We start from the raw sequence: 13,113 nt of genomic DNA on the forward strand, positions 1-13,113 counted from the left end.
TTGTTAACTAACATTAGAATATAATTTTGGACTGTCAACATTACAACCCCTGTGCTGCAAGAGAGTAACACAACACAGCCAATTAGCTTCAATTTGTGTACCCTTCAGGGAACACTCCAAGTCATTTATTTGCCTCTCGTTCAACTACGCATCTTATCCATGTGCACTTAGGATTGTGTCCCATGTCTAGCCTCACCCATTATTGTAGCTAGTCTATCCTGTCTGCTTTCAGCCCTGTCTGTGTCACAAATGTTGTTATGATCTCCTCTGATCGACCCTTCTTTCATCCTCCTCACTAGGGGAACATGTCCCTTGTGGTGGACCATGGCTACACCATTTTTCATCATTACAGGGTGTGTGAGCCAGTCTTCACTTACATGCTACACTTACTTCTGAACATCTCCTGAGTATTACTTACTTCTTTGTTCAAGACTGTAATTCTGTTTCTATAAGAAATATACAAAATACGGGGCAGCCCAGTATTCCTGGGAACTTGGGCATCATGAACAATGTAAGTGACAATGGTTCCTGTCCATACTGACTTTTCCAGTGGACTGCTCTCTTCACTGCACAGGTCTGCCTGGTAGCTGCTGTTGTCCCTGAATGAACGGAGACGCACTACGGAGCAGCAAGAGTACTTTCTACGGAGCTTCATTGCCCATTGTGATGTAATTAAAGAACTTCAATTATTTCAAGGCCCATGCTGAGTTGTACGCCCGGCCTTTGTACAGACTTTTAGGGATTAAGACCCTTTTGTGTTGTTTTGTTCTCGCTCGCCTCACTGGAGCCTACGCGCCCATCTTCCTAACGCCCAGGCCCACGAGGGCCTTTTCAGGGTACCAACCATTCCCCCTTTTTCACCACCACTGTCCTGAGGAAGACTCCGGCGTAAGGGACTCACTTACCTACAATCCTATAGCGGTCGAAACGTCGACATCTGATATATTAGCCAGTTGCAACAACAGCAATGAATCACTGTGTTTTTGTTATTTGATCATGGCTATTAGAATTATGAATATTGTGTGAATAATTTGGCTTATTTATGAGCCTTCTTGTATAAATAATATACTGTATGAATCACACCTTCGTACATTCACTCCCTCATCCTCACCCTAATCACAACATGCCCACCTTTCCTCACCCCTTCTGGGGCACTGTTTTTTACACTGTGTTAACAAATGTATGAATCATTACGAGTCCAGTGTGATTAAATAACACTGTGCACTAAGTACAATACGTCTTTTTCATTCTTTGTTGGTAAATATTTTTTCTTTTTATGTATATGACACTATCCACAGGGACCACTGTTCCTATGTACTGTTGTCCCCGTGGTGGTTGCTGACCCTCAGATCAGGAGTTCGGGGCCCTCCTCCACCCGTAGGCTCCAGCTTGTGCCCCATCCCTGGTGGTCTAGTGGTAGAGCATCACAGCTCTGCTGCTGGACTGCTCTTCTGTCTCTCTTTTTCTGCTTTTCTGCCCTTTTTGCCTTTACTCTGCTGCTGCCTTCTTTTCTGCTTTTAAACTTTTCTACTTTTGTTACTTTTGTTTTTTTCTTGTCCTTGTGCACTTTTCCTCATGCTTTGCTGCCCTTGCCGCTGTGATCCCCCGCGGCCCAGCCCCCCTCCAGTGACCCTTTCCTGCTCCCTGTGTTTCCCGCCTCCCAGCTGTCCAGCCTCCCGCATACTCCTTAATGGTAGCTACTGCGCAGTGTAGGTGCAGTCCACTAACCTTTCTAGTAAGTAGTAAGTCCAGCACTACATATGGCCAACCCCTGGTATTAGATCACTATCCCATAGAAAAAATGATGAAGGTAGGGAATTAAAGTAAAACCACATAGAAAAAGGTAAAATAGTCAAACATCTAAATAATTATAAATGAGTTTTTAAATATATAAAAATAGTTCATATATATTTAATTTTTAAATATTTAATAACCTATTTTTACTTTCAAATATAATGTAATATTACAATTTATTGAAAATATTTACATTAACTTTAACCCCTTCAGCGCGGCGCGGATTCCCGCGCTGTGCTGAAGGGTTCGAGCGCGGGCGGGGCCATGACGGAACGGTTCCGTCATCCGCACAGCGCAACCGATGCTCATGACGGAACCGTTCCGTCATGAGCATCGAAGGGGTTAATCCATGTTATACGTGACCTAATGATCAATACACAAGGTTGGTAACGCTGTATCACTGTTTTCTGACTTGTCTAACATATACTAATTTGCAACATATACTTATACTCAAAGTGTGATTCTCATGTTATAGTTCAACATAGTTAAAATATATTCATGTAGAGTTAACCATAGTTAATGTAGGCCTCAGTTTAAGAACTCATGCTGACATTGAAAATTCATTTTGGCTGCTGTGATTCAGTCTCCCCTTTCTCTCATTTCCCTTTCAGGAGTCAAGCTACATTGGTTAGACTTAATTAACATTGCTGCAAACGTTTGGTTTCTGTGGAGAATGAATGGTGAAATTCCATTGACCACAATATACCCTCCTCTTATGAGATGTCTTCTGAAGGATACACAGCTCAAATCTTCCAATGCTCAAGGGCTAAACAGAAGGGTAGAGCCATGGGGCCCGATTCACAGAACTAACTTAAGACAAAATCCTAAACTTACTACCATTTTGGTATTCACAGAAGGCACTTACTCATTTTGGTATTCACAGAAGGCACTTACTCATTTCGGTATTCACAGAAGTTAGGAGTCCTAACTTTAGGACTCCTAAATGCCTTCTGTGAATACCGAAAGTCTTAAAATTAGGATTTTTCTCAGTTTAGTAGTAGTATAGTTAGGACTCCTAACTTTAGGACTCCTAAATGCCTTCTGTGAATACCGAATGTCTTAAAATTAGGATTTTTCTCAATTTAGTAGTCCTAAATTTAGGACTCCTAACTTTAGGACTCCTAAATGCCTTCTGTGAATACCGAAAGCCTTAAAATTAGGATTTGTCTCAGTTTAGTAGTAGTATAGTTAGGACTCCTAACTTTAGGACTCCTAAATGCCTTCTGTGAATACCGAAAGTCTTAAAATTAGGATTTTTCTCAATTTAGTAGTCCTAAGTTTAGACTTAGGACTACTAAATTGAGAAAAATCCTAATTTTAAGACTTTCGGTATTCACAGAAGGCATTTAGGAGTCCTAAAGTTAGGAGTCCTAACTATACTACTACTAAACTGAGAAAAATCCTAATTTTAAGACTTTCGGTATTCACAGAAGGCATTTAGGAGTCCTAAAGTTAGGACTCCTAACTTCTGTGAATACCGAAATGAGTAAGTGCCTTCTGTGAATACCAAAATGAGTAAGTGCCTTCTGTGAATACCAAAATGGTAGTAAGTTTAGGATTTTTTCTTAAGTTAGTTCTGTGAATCGGGCCCATGGTATCTGAAAATGCTAGATGCTGATTGGTGCCCATTCCATGGGAAATGTGAGGAGATTTGTAGATTGTAGAGAATTGTATGTTTTAATTAAGCATTGCTGAGCTAGTTAGAGTCAGATATAATTTTCCTCTGGCTTGATAGCAGATGCCCCTTTCAGTGCTCTGGAGATTTGTTAATTGCAATCCTGTTTCACTCACCTGACTGAAGCTTCATGTGATTCTCCCTTTTAACGCTTTACTTGCAGCCACCTCCTGCTCAATTTTTTCCAATCCATTTGACCTCTTATCTTATCATTAGTGAGTTTCCATGATGTAAAAGTGAAGCTCACTCATTTTGCCAATACCAACTTTAGCAGAGTATCTTCGGATTTGCTATTTTTTAAATCACTTTCATTTATTTTGACCAACACCACGGTTTACCTGGTGATTTTTGATTGATGACTAATTTAAAGGATTTGAGCTTGTAACTAATCTGTTAATAAACCTTCATTGTTTGAAAATCCTCTACTCTCTGTCTTCCAAGTGGGGCCAAATGCGCTTCACTGTAATTGATGCATTGCTGATTTGTTGATGCTAAACCTCAGCCCAGGACTAAAGATCCATACTCTTGAGTGAAGATTGAATTTGAGTTTGCACTAAGGATCTGCACTGTTCAAATCCCAATCCGCTGTAATAAGCAGATGGCTCATTCTAGACTTCCTTGTGACGTTTTAAGCATCACCTGTGTTGCCTTCACCGCTATCACACTCCAATTTCCAGCATTCCTCAGTCTGGGTGGGTTTTAGTGTAACAGTAGAGGAAAGATCCACCCTCACTCACTATGGCTGGAAGCTTTCCGGAGGTTACTAATGGCCTTTTGTAAGAGTTTGGCAAACAGGGGACTCTGTCACAAACATTAAAGTCAAGGTCGCTTATAATACGGGGCATCTGCCACATTTGTGTCAGAGTAGACAATCTGAAACTCCAAATAAGGCCTTAAACTTCCTATGTTTGTCTGTTTTGCGATGTGTTGTACTGAATTTCCTTGAATAATGTTCTGTTACTCCACTTACGTTTTATGTTCAAGAATGGGAAGCTTTTGAAATTCTCACAGTATGTTTATGTGATCAGGATTATGTCTTTAGTGGTCTCCCATGAGTTCAAATCCTGTAACTGCAGATACATGGTTTATACCTATATCCATATGTACTGGTACTGCCATCTGCCCCTCATAGAAACCACTCAATCTGAGCTGGCCTGAGAGGGAGCTTTTCCATTTCCTCAAATTTCTGATTCAGCAAAATATTGTTAGGGTATATTTAGGGGTGCTTTTTATAGTTTCTATTACTTTTCTAAATGGAGCCCACTCTTCCTTCTGCGTTCTCTCCTTTTTAAGATTGTATAAAACTCAATTAGCCTGTCTGCATGGGTGGTGGTCTAAAGGGGCATTATCCTTTGTGGAAATAGCTGTCTCCGGCGTATGCGGATAATCTCTTCCCATCCAGGATAGGGTGAGTGGGCAGCCATGGCCCAATCAGTGTTTCCCCATAAAATCAAAGCACTTTGTGTGTAGTGGGGGTGTCGCTGGTGAGGCATACATGTAGTTCTTTTGTGCATAATGGGTTTGGCAGGTTTTCAGAAACAATACAGAATGCATTCCTGAACCCAAATAATAGGTCCATTAGCAGCAGCTTGCTTTACCACAGTGTTTCAATCACTGGAAAACAACTGAGGAATTTTAAAATCTTTTTAATAGGTGCTTATCAAATAGAGACATTGTAGACTGAACAGATCTATAAAACCAATGACTACCAGGACTTACTTCGTCCCCAAGTCTGAATGTGCTGTTTAGGACGTCTGAGGGGATTGAAACCAGGGCTTACAAATTCAGCAATTGGTCAAGCATACAATCAGGTCATCATCTGGCCACCAGTTTCTCTGACCTATAGAGCCCCAACTCGTTTGGGACCTTCTTTTTATATATTTTATTGGAGGCAATAGAGTTCTTTACATAGCAACAGTATACATATTAGGGGTGCGTGTAAACCTGTGCAATTCCATGTAGTGTAATCGCGCAGAATTATTAAGAATTCCATGAATTTACACTTGAATTAAACGAAAAATAGTAATTCTATACTTAGAGCTATTTATTGGTTCAAAATTGCGCCCTCACGTCCACACTGGACGCTGGGAAGCATTGTGGGCTAAGAAACAATGCTAAATGCATCAGAACAGAAATAGTGAGCGGGAGCGGCCACTCGTGCTCATTAAATATGCTCTTGTGGTACGATTTTTCATTCAAAATTACTCTTAATCACATGAGCAGGAGTAATAGGGTAATTATTGGTAATTTTGGATCAAAGAGCAATATGCATATTAATTGAAATTACTCTCCTGTAATCTAAATTCTGCTCAATCCTAATACTTATCCCACATGAGGATGGATAGATATGCAGGTATAGGTATTCTGTAAAGTTATAGAAAAAAGCACTATTTTTAAGAGGGAGAAACATATGATTTTTTTTTTTTAAATATTGTTTATTTATCTCCAGGAATAGACAAAATACAAAACATTATTCCAGCAATACAGAGAAAAGAAATAATTAAAACAATAGAAAAGCACGACGTGCAATTCCAAGCGAGTATAAGTTCTATACAACATAAGAGTATGAAATACAGGTACTAGAAGGAAGAGGAAGAAGAAGTATAGCAGGCAGAAAGACATTATAAAGACCGGCAAATAAACATATTGCTAGAAAAAAAAAGAAAAAAAAGGATAGCACCTAAAGATCTAGCTATCAAGTATTGACCATAGGCCCACAAATACGGTAGAATTTTTGGCCAGAGCAATCCCCCCCTAGTTTTGACTACAGCTCTTTCCCTTTTGCATATTTTATTTAACATTACGCACCACTCTGGTGCCCTGGGCGCCACCTTTGATATTCATTCCCTTGCAATGCAAAGACAAGCTGTCACTATGATGGCGGAGAAAAAGAGCCTTAGCCCACGATCTGGCATGTGTTTATAACCAAGCATTCTCTCCACCTCAGTCAATTGAAGATGAATACCCAATCGATCTGTTGCTATTTGGTCAACCTCTTTCCAAAACAGTGTCAAATCAGGACAAGAAACGAATGTGTGCAGGCTATCTGCAGCAATTAAGCCACATTTAGGGCACCTACCCTTATCACTTATGTGGAACAGATGATACTGTGAATGGTAGGAAGATTGTGAAGATGTTTGTTGTGAGATCATTATGGCATCAAATAGCAAGAGAGTACTTAGTGAAGGAAGGTATGTTCAGATACGTGTACTTTGGTCCACCAGGACAGTGGAGTTCAGTATTCCACTGACCTGGCAGGCCATAGCCCTTCATATTTAGAGAAATTTTCTTGCCTGGCGGAGAGGACTATGCCTGTAGATGAGCCACTGCCACAGTAACTCCTCTCAAGGCACTAAAATTTTAGTCAGTGGCCACCATGGTTCATGAGGATGCTCAGCAAGCGTCTTTGTTTTTTCTGAAACAAGCTCCCAAAGCAGGATTTTGTTAGTAAAAAAACAAAAGACTAGACCCCGAAATATTGGGATTTGTCTCTCAATCTTTGGAGACATTTTAATTGTTTTCAGTTTTGAGAATGCCAGACTTTTCCTAGTGGTCCCAGACAGGAAAAAAAGATGTCAGAACATCTGCCTTAAATAATACTTCTTCAAACTAGGGGTCAGGACCTCCTGGGGGGCCTCAAGTGATCCCAGAGGGGCACCAGACTGGCCAAAAGAAGCATTATGCTGATAACAGTGCTTTGTTTCAGTGGGGGGGGGGGGGTAGGGGTGGATTAGCGTCAGTAAGCTGCTCTGTAATGGGCTATCCATAGCATCTGTCGTCATTTATATCCTGGCTGAGAGAAGATGTCAAAAGGGAGGGACTACAAATATTCTTCAAACCTTCCACCCCCATTTCTAATAATCACGCTGTGGATAGATTTACACATTAGAATAGTATGTTTGGCAATAATGTGTTTGACTGCATGTTTCAAACGGTATAGAGCTAAACAGTAATGTTTAAATAAGTCAAGACATGTGTAAACATTGCCAGTTTAATAGAATATTAGTGAACATTTTTGAGGGAGGGGCAATTATTTGCTTTTCATGGAGGCACAGCATTAAAATGTTTGAAGACCATTGACTTAGACCGAGTGCCCCAAGTCTGTTGGGCCTTGATCAAACCTTTACCCCAGCAGAGCCAATGGGGCACCGACAGCAGAAACTTTACTGTCTGCCCAACTCTAAATAGAGAGGGAAGACTATCAGTTTAGTAGACAGGGTATGTATCCTGTCCAACAAACTCTAAATAACGCTCAAGTCTGTTTTTTGCTTTCCTAATCTATCCTGCGAATACCATCTTCAGCGCTTTGTTAAGAGGTGAGGTAGTCTGGTTCTGTCACATAAAGTGCTTTGTAGATCACAGAACAAAGCTTAAAATGGATTTTGGAAGGGAGAAGGAGGCAATTAAAATCCTTCAAGGTAGGACAAATGGTCTCAATCTTTCTTTGGTTGGTGATTAATTAAGCTGCTACATGGAACACTTCTATAATTAGTGTCAATGAGAGCTCTAAGATACCAGCATGTAGAGCATGACAAAATGAGGATGTAGATAAGATGTTCCTTGATGGGAGGATGAGTTTAAAGATGGGCAGTAATGTAAGCTGGAACCAAGCTTGAAGTGGTTGTTGAATTGTAAATAGAATTCAATGACAAAGTCAAGTGATTTGTGGGAGGATGACATGTGAGGAGAAGTCTTTTAAATCCATATTGTTGAGAAACTCCTAGATAACAGACTCAATGATTTCTCTGTTTATGAGGACATACTTAGGGGACTATTAGGATGGTGGCTGGAAAACCACCCCGACCGCCATGGAAGCGGAAAACAACCGCCCGCCGGCACCGTGGGAAAACTGGCGGCCAAATTAGGATCATCCGCCAAAAAACACCGACCGCGGCGGAACTGGGCCAAGAAAACACGCCCGTAGCGGGCAGAGATGGCCAAAATCCATCTGCGGCGGTTGGAGTCGTGGCGGAAAAACACCAACCCGCCGTAAGTATAGCGGAGACACCGCACGGGAAATTAGGATATCCCTGACGGTCCCGCGGTACGTACCGCCATCTCCAACCGCCGCGGTCACACAATGGGATGAATGGGAGAGCCAGCGAAAGAGCTGAAGCACAGCCACCGCTGCGGGCGATCCGTAAAAAATATGGCAGACGAAGCAAAAAACCCACAAGAAGGCCAAAAGGTGCACACAGAAAACTTGCCATGCCCCCCAAATACACAAAACACACCCCAATGACACAACCACATGGCAAAAAGAAACATACAAATCCCAGGACAACACACCTGACAGCAATACCCCAATTGGACACACCCACATAGCTGAGTATAAAACCATCCCCTTCCCTGACCACAATCCTTTGCAATACTCCATGAGAGAAGAGACACATACTCCAGCTGACTAAAGAGGCAAAGGACACAACATCACTAGCCACACCACACAAAGCACCACCACCACTTCCACACCTGCACAATTAACCCCCCTGCACAACACACACCATACACATCACAACCACCACTCACACTCCTGCACCCACAACCACTTTGCACACCACACACCATGGCCACACAGAAAATGCCCAAATTCACAGAGAGTGAGTTGACAGTCATGGTAGGTGAGATAGTCAGAGTGGAACCACAGCTTTTTGGTAGCCTGGTCCAACAGACACCATTAGCCCCAAGGACACAAATGTGGGCAAGGATAGTCCAAAGGGTCAATCCAGTAGGGACCACCTCAAGATCAAAAAAGGACATCATGAAGCGGATGCATGATCTGAAGAGGGTGGTCAAGGAGAGGAGGAGCAAGAACCATTAGCCGGCGCAGAGGACTGGCGGTGGCCCTCCCATTCCACAAAAACCATTCACACCATGGGAGGAGAAGGTGCTTGCCATACTGCATCCAGAGAGTCTCACAGGAGTAGCCGGGGGAGTGGAGGCTGGTAAGTACAAACAAATGACTACCACCACTCTGCTATGTACTGTCTTGCACAACTACAAAGCTACACCACCTAGGACAAATTTCATCCATCTGCACCATACACTCACAAAAACATGGCTCACAGATCCAACATTCACCCACTCCCATTCACCCCAAACGTAGCAAACAACATTACCATGGGGGCATGTATACAGGCAGACAGCACTACACTCCCACCAGGCCCCCTTGTCCCACAGTATCAGCAAGATGGAGCCCTCCACCCACCCCACCCAGAAGCATGTGTCAGCCATTACATTACCCTCATCAAACTTACAGGTAGGTAGCCATCTTCCCTGGGAGGGTGTTTGTGGGTGGGAGGCCTGCGCTACTACTCCCACTATTCCTTCTGTCCCACCCCTGAGCAGATGGAGCACTCCCCCACCCAGAAGCAGTTGGAATCCATTGCAGTACACAAATCAAACATACAGGTAGGTAACTATCTTCCCAGGGAGGGTATCTGGGGGTGGGTGGCCTGTACCACTACTCCCCACCATGCACCCTGTCCCACAGCCTAGCAAGATGGAGCACTCACTCCCACCCAGAAGCATGTCAGCCCCCCCCCCCCCCCGGTACATGGACTTTCGGATGTTGACTCCCAGGATTCCATGGACGATGAGCTTGAAGCCGGCCTTCTGGTGTGCCAGGGAGCAACAGGTCTTCGGAATCCCATGGGAGGGAACGGCAGTGTGCCCAATCTAACTGTGCCTTTATCAATGCGTCCATTGCATGCGCCCAGACTGGGGAGGCCTACACATCTGACAGCAATGTGCACCATTCTATTGTCCCCACAGTACAACATGGTGGGTGGCATGGGCTAATCTCCATTGTGGACTGTCATGTTGTAGTCTGGGTCTGTGTTGTCCCCTCCTTTTCCATCCAGATCTGCCATTGGCAACAAGTAGTGTGCCCCCATCATGTCCCTAGGTGTGCTCAGAGCTAGTTGGGTGTTTGGTTGAATAGAGCCACAAGTAGGGTGTTGTGCTGTGTGTCCATCACATGGCTCACTCATGCCTGAGTGTCCAGTTTCCATGCACTGCTTGAGTCTATATAGTGAGTTGGCACGATGTGATTGCACAGGGTGGTGTGCAACATGTAGATTTGGTCATCTTTTGTAATGCATTGCTTGCATATGTTTGTTCTGTTGCTGTCACTGACCTGACCCTACATCTCTGTCTCTCATGCAGCATCTCCTGTGGTCACGACTGACGATAGTGACCACGGTCCACATACATCACAGTCACGATACAGCACACAGAGCACACAGCAGCAGCAACCAAAGTGGTCCCGGCTGCAGACACCATCCCCACAGAAGACCAAAGCCACCCCAGAGCACAGGGAGAAAAGCCCGTCGGGTAACACCAGTGGACAAAAAGCAAAGCAGCAGGCCTCAGGCTCACATGCCTCAGAGGCATCCCCATCCAAGGACTCTCTTGCCCCTAAAGCATCGCGCTAAGAGAAGCATACAGTGTCTGTGCCCACCGAGGAGGTGGTGCATGCCAAGGGGACACCTAGGAAGGGCTCCAAGGCAGATTCACCCACCACCTCGACTCCCATTCCAAGCCCAGAGAAGCAGGGGCTGGAGTGCACTGTAGGTGTGACACCTAGTAAACAGGGGAAGGGGGGCAGAGGCGAAACCAGGCAAAGCGATCCACAGGGTCCATCACATCACCAGAGGGGGTGCCAGCGCCTGCACCTGATGCAGCTTTGGTGGTGAGTGTGCCTGTTGTGCCCACACCACTTCCCACTGATCCACAGTCAGGCAAGCCATTTAGAATCCCCAAGAAGTGGAAAGGCACCCCTCACCAATATCCAAGACACACCGTGTCTCCCGTCTGCATGACTCCACCTCCACGTGCCACTACACCACCTGATCCAAGGACCCCTCCAGCTTTCCAAGCCACTGATAGCTCTACCTCAGCTGTTCCACTCTCTCCCCGTTCAGGTGCCCCGACAGTCCCCAGGACACAGCCAACTCCCAGTCCGCCCGACAGCCAAGTCTGAGTGTTAGTTACCCTCACACACCTTTCTCTCACACAGGTGGGTCTGTACTGCACATTGTTACCCCCTGACTGTGTTGCTGAACATCGAAAGGTACAGTCACACACATTCCCTGTGCAGCTTCTCATGGACTCAGTCAGCACCTTGGACTGGCCACTCGCCTTGTGTTTTGTCTCCTGCCTGTGCAGCTTCTCATGGACTCAGTCTGCACTTTATCCTGCCCACTGGCCCTGTCGTTCACTGCTGTGTGCCCCCTGCCTGTGCAGCTTCTCATGGAATCAGTCTGCACTTTGTCCTGCCCACTGGCCTTGTCATTCACTGCTGTGTGCCCCCTGCCTGTGCAGCTTCTCATGGACTCAGTCTGCACTTTGTCCTGCCCACTGGCCTTGTTGTTCACTGCTGTGTGCCCCCTGCCTGTGCAGCTTCTCATGGACTCAGTCTGCACTTTGTCCTGCCCACTGGCCTTGTCGTTCACTGCTGTGTGCCCCCTGCCTGTGCAGCTTCTCATGGACATGCTCTGCATTTTGTGCCTTGCTCTTCTCTTGTCATGGTGCCTATCTGTGCAATATGTGAATAAAGACAGTTGCTCCTGTAGTCTATTTTGTCAGTGTCCTTACTGAATGAAGTTATTTTGCTGTGTGTATATGGTTTACTGTGCCACATGCTCTGCATGCCACTTCAACATGGCCAATGTTTGGGCTCACTTACTAATCAGTTTTCTGGGGTGACGGGGTCTTCAGTTCTTCCTGAACCAGATACTTGTGGGGGCAATGGTGTAATTTTACAATGTGCAGCAGTTCTCATTTACTTGATTAGTTCATGATGGCTATATTGTACACATGTCAGGTTGGAGGGCACTGCCGGCACATAGTGGGTTTCTGCACACAGTTTTGAAGGCAGGCTGTCCAGGGTCATCATGTATGTGTGTTCTTCCTTTATGTGTGCCCAGTGGTGTATGTGTGTGGTCATCTTCTGATGGCCAATCATCCTAGTCCCATGGCTTACTTTCCATGTGCGCTCTTGGATGGTCAGGTGCTGTGCGGTGTGAAGGGGCGGAGTTTGTGGGCAGTGTTGATGTGTGCATGCCCCTGCAATGTGAACTATACACATGTGTCACCCAGGAGTTGTATGCCTGTTGTTTTGATTGTTCAGCCCTGTGGATGTGGTTGTATGCACATGTGTTAGTTGTATGTAGTGCACTGTACAGTGTGTTGGTGTGTCCTTGCAGTTCTGTCTGACTCCTACTTGTTGTTTTTGTCACTTGTGAGTATGCAGAGTGTGTGACTGGTGAGTCAGTGTTGTGTTTTGTTGCACATCCATGTGTCCGGTGGCTGTTTGTGGGGACTGTGCAGACCTGCTGTTCCACACTGCCATTGTGTTTGTGTTTTCTCATGCCTTGCTGTTAAATGGTGCCTTCTTGCCTCCAGTGTGGAATGTTGTGTGTGTTGTCATGCCATCCCCTATCTGTGCTTCAGATGCCTACCCATTGTGGGTCTGTACTCCCTCTCTTTGTGTATGGTACACTCCTGCCATGTTCCCTACTGGCATGTAGTACACTTCACTTTGGTGTCAGCTGTCCCCTTGGTTTCCATGTGTGTGTGCCTCCCCATCACTTCATTTGTGCCACTGTGCTTTGTGGTGCAGTTCTTTGTCCAGGTTCAATGTG

The sequence above is a fragment of the Triturus cristatus genome, chromosome 5_1 (assembly GCF_964204655.1).
Source record: "Triturus cristatus chromosome 5_1, aTriCri1.1, whole genome shotgun sequence".
NCBI lineage: Eukaryota > Metazoa > Chordata > Amphibia > Caudata > Salamandridae > Triturus > Triturus cristatus.